The sequence below is a fragment of the Brassica oleracea genome, chromosome C2 (assembly GCF_000695525.1).
Source record: "Brassica oleracea var. oleracea cultivar TO1000 chromosome C2, BOL, whole genome shotgun sequence".
Lineage (NCBI taxonomy): Eukaryota > Viridiplantae > Streptophyta > Magnoliopsida > Brassicales > Brassicaceae > Brassica > Brassica oleracea.
This window is the reverse complement of record NC_027749.1, coordinates 35,561,283-35,569,526: the sequence shown is the minus strand read 5'-3', so window position 1 is coordinate 35,569,526 and position 8,244 is coordinate 35,561,283. Positions and strand designations below refer to the sequence as shown.

The 8,244-nt window shown below is 39.3% G+C and overlaps 1 long non-coding RNA gene across 2 annotated transcripts; it reads left to right on the top strand.

The window, feature by feature from the left end:
- The first annotated feature begins 686 nt into the window (after positions 1-686).
- LOC106327884 lies at positions 687-2,785 on the top strand. 2 transcript variants are annotated; one of them, XR_001267527.1, is made up of 2 exons: positions 687-2,125; positions 2,365-2,785. It is a non-coding gene; the product is annotated as an uncharacterized LOC106327884 (long non-coding RNA). The 2 variants fall into 2 exon arrangements; XR_001267528.1 differs by having other exon boundaries at positions 688-2,058.
- The last annotated feature ends 5,459 nt before the right edge of the window (positions 2,786-8,244 follow it).

Below are 8,244 nucleotides of genomic sequence, written 5' to 3'. Positions count from 1 at the left end.
TTAATAAATTAAATAATTTTAGTTATTTTTTAATTATATTTTTAAATTCTGTAAAATAATAAAAATGAAGTAAATTCGTAGCTTATGTACGACCTATTTACGTGGAAACGTTACGAGGAAATGACGATAAATAATAAACGAGTATTTTACGAGAAAACATTTACGAGGAAATAACGAGGAAAGATAAACGAGTATTTTACGAGGAAATCCTTTCGTGGTCGTTACGTGTATTTTGCGAGGAAACACTTTCAAGGTATTTACGTGTAGTTTACGAGGAACTCGTTTCGAGGTATTTACGACGAAATATAGCGACCTCCGTACGTGGAATGTTGACGTGGTCTTTACGACGAAATGATCTACTTCGTCTTTACGACGAAATATATTCCTCGCTAAGTTACGACGAATTAGCGAGGAAATATGTGTTACGACAGATGAGTAACGAGCAAACGTGGTTCCTCGCTAATTCGTCGTAAAGCCTCTTTTACGACGAACTCACGAGGAAAACCGCCCTCGTTAAGATTATGTTTTCTTGTAGTGCTTTTGCAATGGTAAATATGAACTGGATCTGTGTGTTTGCAGGTATTCTTCTTTACAAATCCACAAATCAAAGAGACCACACAATATTGTTGAACATATAAAATTAGAAGAACCCAAATCTACAATATGAAAGAGAAAAGGAGAGAACCCATTACCAAGTTGTGCAGTTCATTTAAAAAACGAGTCTTGGTTACCATCATTTATCTTTAAGAAAAGAAAAATATCACAAAGCCACTTGCGGAGGAAAGTGGCAGAAAACTTGCATGAATAAACAAAAGAAAACTCTGTTTCAACCACATATTTGCTTTCCGTAGCTCCGGCGGCTCTCCGCCGTCGGAGAGCTTCTCTCTTCCTCTCTGTTTTCGACTTTGCTTCCCTGCCAGCTTTTCCCCCTCCCCCGATATGTCGGTGGCCCTGTAGCAGAGTAGATTTGGACTCAATCTCTTCGTAGACTGTTCGGATCTCTCGGAGGTGCTATGGAGTCATGATGAGGGGTGCTGATGTGGTGGGAGTTGTGGGGAAGTCGGCGTTTTGGGTTCAGTCAAGGGTCGGATTGAGTTTTTCCCCTTTCTCGATCTGGTTCCTTTGCCGTCGGTGAGAGCGTGTGACCTGGATTTTAGGACTCCTTCGTCCAGATCTGGTGTTCTCGGTGTCCGGGTTTCAGATCTGCGGTGGAGTGGGTCGGCTCGTGGCGGTTTCTATCCCGCTCGGTGTCGAGTGGTGGGTTCCCCTCTCGTCTTCCGGTCAAGTTGGGCTTCGGGGCAGTAGGTCTCTGGAGGTGCGCACGTCGTGGTGATCGCTACTGTGTGGTCGCGGTAGCTATGGAGTTTGTTTCGTGCGGCTGCTCGTGTTCTGTCTCTCTGGCTGGCCGTCTATGACCAACAAAGGGCTTTTCCGGCGGTCGCTCCAGCCTTGTCCTCTCGGGTTTGCCGCTTTTGATGCTGATGTGCTCGTCTTCGTATGGGTGCTCTCTGCTCCTCTACGTCTCTTCAGTTATCTCGACGGTTCTCCTCCGTTGCTGTTTCGCTGACGAGGCAATATGGAGCTATCATCGGTTCTCGATGCTAGCGCGAGACGGGGTTCTTGGATCTTCGGATTCCAGTTTCCTCGTAGGAGCCTCGTGTTTCGATTGGTCATCCCAGCCACATTGTCGGACCATTTGGTAAGTAGTGGGGGGTCAATCGTTGGTTCATTTTGTAGGTTTGGTTGGACAGCACTGAGATGTGGCTCTCACCGGACCCGTCTTTTGCTATGGTTCGCGTTTATTTCTGAAGTCAAACCAAATAAGTGTGGTTCTCTCTGCTCATCGGACTAAGCCAGATGGTGCTCCTAGGGCTCTCTGGAGTGTGTAGTTGCTGGAAGCTCATGGTGTTTGGGTTCTCTAGCTGCCGGTGGTGGTTCGCGATACTCGAGCTTCGTTGACTAAGCTCGACAAAGCTGCGCGGAACGATACCAATCAGTTGGAGTAGCGCTGCGGGCAAGCCAATATCTACCAAGGCGTGGTCTTATGGTATATCAAAGGTATTCTTCCCATGCAGCAATGTCAACTCTCGGTCAAGCTTCTTCTCTATTACCTTTAGTTAGCTCGGTATGTTAAACTTTTTTAATTGCCTTTGCTCGCTGAGAACTGCTTTTTCTTTCCTTCTCTGATGTTGCTTTAGTTTACTTTAATGTGCTACTAGTTTACTATGTAACCTCTGTGGCAAACAAAAACTGGTATAAAACTTTAACATTTTTACCAAAAAAAAAAAAAAAAAAAAAGTGGTGCAGTCCCTTTGACTCGGAGATAAACCGGAAATCATTTTTTAATAGCAGTGCATGCCGCAGGTTTTAATTTGGTGGAAAAGAATAATCACGAAACGGCGGAGGAAGAGGGAAATACGGCGGACGAGGAGAAGGGTCATGCGCCGGAGGAGTTTTTGGGAGAGAAATCTGAGGATGCTGGACTCTAGCAAACTGGAGGGTGAAGACGATCAAAATTCGGTGAAGAGAGAATTCTGAGATTGGAGTGTGAAGAAAATTAAAAAATTGATGAAAAGAAAGGTCCAAGGAAGAAAGAGGATTTGGGTTTCGAAAATCTATTCCCTAGAAAATGAGCGGTATAGTAAAAACATTTGGACAATTTTCAGTGGAAAAACCTTGGAGCCAAATTATGCGGCCAAAGTGTAACTATCCGAAGACAAATAGTTGCAAAAATAGTGGCATGTTGTTAAGGAAAAATAAAATAAAATTTACCACTTATATGTAACCCATCATGTTTTACAGTTTCAAATTAGTGGATAACAAGTAACCCTAACAATACCCTAAACCTTAAACATCAATTATTTGCTTTTTAAACTTGTATATAAAAGAAAATCCTCTTTATATTAATCATTGAGCATTACAACATGTTTTCGTAGTCACGTGTCATCACTAGAATGATTCTTAGATTCCTTAGAAAAATAAGTTGGTCCATATAAATATATATTATACTTTTTATTAAGCTAACTATCAAATTTATTAGTAGTTTACAAAAAAATATTATTTCTTCCCTTAAATAAAGGCTACGGGATTACCAAATATGATTAACATATATATAAAAATTAATGATTATGAATAATACATATTTGATAACAATTTTTGTACCCTCTCTTTTTTGGTTTAATTTTATATTATTATAAGAAATTAAAAATCACATTAAGCATATAATAAAAAAATTAGATTTTTTTTCTTATATGTTATACTTTGATTTTTTTTAAAACGACTATAAATTACTAAAAATGGTAAAAGTCTCATATTGAAAATTTTGTGATCAATGGTTTAACTGTTTTTTGTTGAAGCAAAATACAAATGATCATAAATTGTATGAATATGAAGTCTTATTAATAGATATTTATAATATACATATATATATATTATTTAAATTAACTTATATATTATATACTATATAAAATATATAAATATGTTAATTTCAAAATTTGTAGTGAAAAAGGATTGAGATCTTAATATTTTAATTTTGAAATTTGTATTGGAAAAATCTCACATTAAATTTTTTTATGATTAACGGTTTAAATTTTTGTTACCTCAAATATACAAATGTTAGTAAAATCATATGAATAGAAAGTGCAATAATAAATATTTATATTAAAATATACTATAATATATGCATGTCAATATCACTAGCATTTAATTAAATACCATATAAAGTAAATTAAATGATTGTTTTGATGTATTTACCAAAAACATGATTGTAAATTAACAAAAGGTATTGGTTTGATTTACGTGCTTACTTTAATGTATATACTTTTATGTATACAAATTATTTTTAAATATGTGGCTTCTAATATGTTAGTTCACCTCACAATCTCAGAAATATACTTTTTCAAATTGAAGTGATTTTTAATATAGGAAGCAATATATATATATATATATATATATATATATATTTCCTTCAGATTAAATAATTTAGTCTTGATATTTATTCATAAAAAAACTTTTAATGAAATATCATGACAAGATTCCAATCACCTCCTTTTGAGTTCTTCGAAGTATGAGAGATTTGACCATTCATCTAAAATTTGTTTCTCCATAATACCCTATCTAGCTGTTATAATCGTAAAAATGAGAGATTTAAAACTTTTTATTATAATTTTTCTGGTTTATCGTTTAATAAATAAAACAGTTATTAGTTTATACATAGTTTACATATACTAGAATGGTAAAGTATTATATATTTTTTATCGGTATACTCTTAAGTAACTAAACCTTAAAAGTGTAGATTAATAAATAAGTAATTTGTTTTGTTGTTCTACAATTAGATGATTTTTATACCGAACAGGTGAATATATACTAGAGAGACATTTATATTTCGAGTCTCCACTTATATTTTATAACAACTTAATATATTAGATTTGAACAATAACCTCTGAATAGAGTTTGCCAGTGATTTTTTTCCAAAATTTGATTCTTAGATATGTATCTGGAGTGGAACTAATGTTTATATATGTCCATATTTTAAAATTAACACTTGTATAATCCACCGAATTCATTTAAGAAGTTAAAAAAAAACTCTTATCAATGAAACAGAAATGAGAACGAAATCACAATTTTATAATAGTAGAAAATGGAGAGTCAATAGTAAACAAACTAAGAGCAGAAAACCTAATCCGCTTTCATCATTTTAATCGATAGGCAATATCTGGTTTTGGTAATTTGTGTCAGCCCCAAAACTTAAATCCTTTTGTGCATATAAAGTCTTAAAAATAATTAAAATGAGTTATACATTAGGCCTCAGCTCTTTAACCCTAAGCCGAAGTACCTACCTAAACCCGAACCAATTTTGGGATCCGAACCGTTAAACAAAAATATTCGAACGGGACTTATGAGCTTAGTACTTTGGGTTTGGTTATAATCTGAACCGAACCGAAATCTGAACTATAATCCAAGGATATCTGAAATTAGTATAATATGTTAATGTTTTATATATTTTAAGATAATTTAGATATTTTATAGTATTTGATACACTAAAACTGAATATTTTCTACTGTCAAGTTAATAGTGGTAATTGTAGTATTTGAGATTCAATCCAGAAGACCAGTTTACACTTTATTCTTATGAGATTTCTACTTAGCTAAAACTAAGAGTGGTGTTTGAATTCTGGTGGTAACGTGCAAGTAAAGTAAATGATTGCAAAGAGTAAATTCAATATTAAAAAGAAGCCAATCTAGGGTTTCTCATCGGTTGTCAATGCTTAACCAAACATTTATTCAAGCGCTTTGAAGTACAATCTAGAACACGGATCACTCTAGTCACTGTCGTGGTGCTGATCCCTTTGCGGTTCGACCTTGATGCCTAAACTGTCGTTTGGATCAAGGATCGACTACAAGCAATAGATGTTAGGGGATTTTTGTGTGTACCACGGAACGATGGACAAGGCTTTGATTTCATATGAGTTTGAGAGAAATAGACTTGAAGAGATGTTTTATTAGATGAACAAGCCGGAGCTACAACAGATTGGTGTATAAACCCTAGTTCTAGCCGCCTAGCTCTAATCTCTAAGTCTTGAAGTGTCGATCCCTTGCTTTAGGGTTTAGGTTCCCTTTATATAGTCTTCTTAAGGCGGGCCTTAGTAAGGCGGGCCTTAGTCGGTTGGAGTAGGTTAAACTCTTCCATATTTGGAAATATGGAAGGTTCTCCTTATCGGAAGCTTTCCTTTTCCCGGGGGAAGGGGGCGGTCCCGGAGTACTTCATAGCGGGGAACCGGGGTACCTCCTAGCGGGGATCTAGAGGCCGATGTCCTGCCTGGGGTCTAGAGGAATTCAATACCTTAATATTTTTCCCCAACAGTTTGCCCCTTATAGCTCGATTTCATCATCGAACTCGGGGAATAACCTGTGCACTCAAGTCAACCGGAGTTGCTCATTCTCAGCAGGCTTCCCTTAGGCAGGACATCGCTCCAGTAATCCTGCGATCCTGGGTTCCACTCAGGCCGGAACCACATTCGAACCCGGGGGAGGACCGGTTCGCTCACTCCAGACCGGGGTCTGGCGCTATTGAACCGCTGATTTCTTGTCGGAGATGGAGAGGCTTTGGGCTTCTGATGGCGTCTTGGAGACGGTGGAGCCTGGATCTCTGATGTTTTCTGAGGAGCAGCTTATGTATTGATGCGTAGAAGCAGGCTTGGAAATGGCGCGAGAGTTTATAGGAGATCCCGGACCGAATTCTAGATCCCCTAGAGTCTTCAGATTCCCGTTCGTGGCGAGAAAGGGAACGGCCATGATGAAGCCTCGAAGTTCACTCCCTCGCGTGGCATCCTCTTTGTGGCGCGTGGGCACTTTCCTAGGGTTTATTACCCCTTCCCTTTGCTCTCGCCGCCTAGCGGCTCTCCAACTTCCCTATTTTCTCTCTCTCTCTTAGCATTTCTCCGCAATCTTCATTTGCCCAAGCTCAGTCCTTCATTTCAGGTATTATCTCCCTTTCACTCTCTCTTTTTCTTTCGACTCCTTTCCTCCAAATTCCCTTTTAGATCTCTAGGATGAAATCCAAGCCAGATCTCGCCCTAGATTCTTGATCTATAGGTGGTAGGGTTAGGTCAAAGAAGCAAAGATCTGGTGCTGGTCCTTCTGAATCGATGGACTCCTCCGGTTCTTCGCTAGATCTTACCGCGGAGGTTGAAAACCCGAGCCGTGCAGTTACTGGCGTTGCTTCGCTGTCCCCAGAGATAGATAGATTCCTCCCGGTGGGCCCTCTTTCGTCGATAGGAGTGGAAGAAGTCGGAAGCTGGCGGGTGAAGTATCATCTTGCCGATGATGTCATCATCAGAATTTCGGGCCCCGTAGATAGGGTCTCGGATTTCGAGGCCGATGAGGTCTCTGTGTACGAGGGGTTTTTTGAGTCCGGTTTTAGAGATCGAGTTCCTTCGCTTGTGGCGAAGGTGTCGGAGGCATTGGAGATCTCTCCAGGTCAGCTGAATCCTCCCTTCTGGAGAATCTGATAGCCCTGCAAAATCTAGGTGATCTCGAAGGTCTCACCATCGGGGTTGCTGAGGTTCTATACTCATACGCTATCACCCCCCTGAACGGTGGGGGAACGGATATACCATCTGCACGGCGGAGAGCTCCCGGTTCAGGAGATTGTGAAGAAGGAGAGAAAGCGTCTCCCGGTTTTCGATGGTCGCTGGACCGAGAAGTTTGCCTTTATGTACCTCCCGGGTTTCTCCACTGTTTGGTGCACAGCAGGTGGGTGATAAGAGTCGTGAGGGCAGTGATTGTCATATGAGACTGACAATCCTTGTTTCCTTTTGCAGATATTCCTAGCGTGGATCTTTCTTTGGGAGAGAGGACGATCAATGGTGCAGCCATGAGTAGAGACATTGGAGAGCTGAGTGAGTCAGACGAGGGAGAACCAGACTTTAGAAGAGAAGAGCCAGACTTGAGAAGAGAAGAACCAAATGAGCTAGCCAGCTTATGGAGTGGACCAGTAACCAGATCAAGACTGAGAGCACAAGAGAAGAGCCTTCAACACTTAGCCAAATCCGTGGGGCTTAAATCAGAAGAGGAGAACCAAGATAAACCAGCATGTTGGTTTAATTTTATTTCAGTGTAATTTGATTTCATTTAAATTAAACCAAGACAATTAGGATTAGTAAACCAATTTCGGATAGGATTAGGATTTAATAAAAACCAATTTCGATTGGGTTTGAATTAGGAATTAGATTAAACCATCTTGGTTTATGGTTAGGGCAGCTGGGGGTTTTCTATTTATCTTTCTACGCAGACTTTGTGAAATTCATTCAACTTTTCAATCAAAACTTACACAGCAAAGAGTTGTCTCGTTTCCTGCTTTCTCTGTTCAGCTAAAGAAACATTGAGCTCACCTTAGGCAAGGAATTCCTTAGTGAAAACCATCTTAGACAATACAGGGTAATCTTGTGTCTTTGAGTAGCAAACCATCTGTGTCGCCATTCCATAGCTTCAGAGAGACGTCCATAGTCCCGCAGAGTGCTAGTAGCCTCCACGGACAACCCTCTTTCATTCCCCATCAAGTGATCCAGGAGCAGAAGCCATACTCAGGCTGCACCAAGTGGTATTAGAGCCACTTGAAGGTTAGGGTTTGTGATTTGTCTACTCAGATCATTCAATCCATCAAACACTTCTCTTATCTTTGTTGTAAGCCAGCTGAGCCAACCCTGCAAATCAGAAAAAAAAAAAAAAAACATCTCTGATCCAA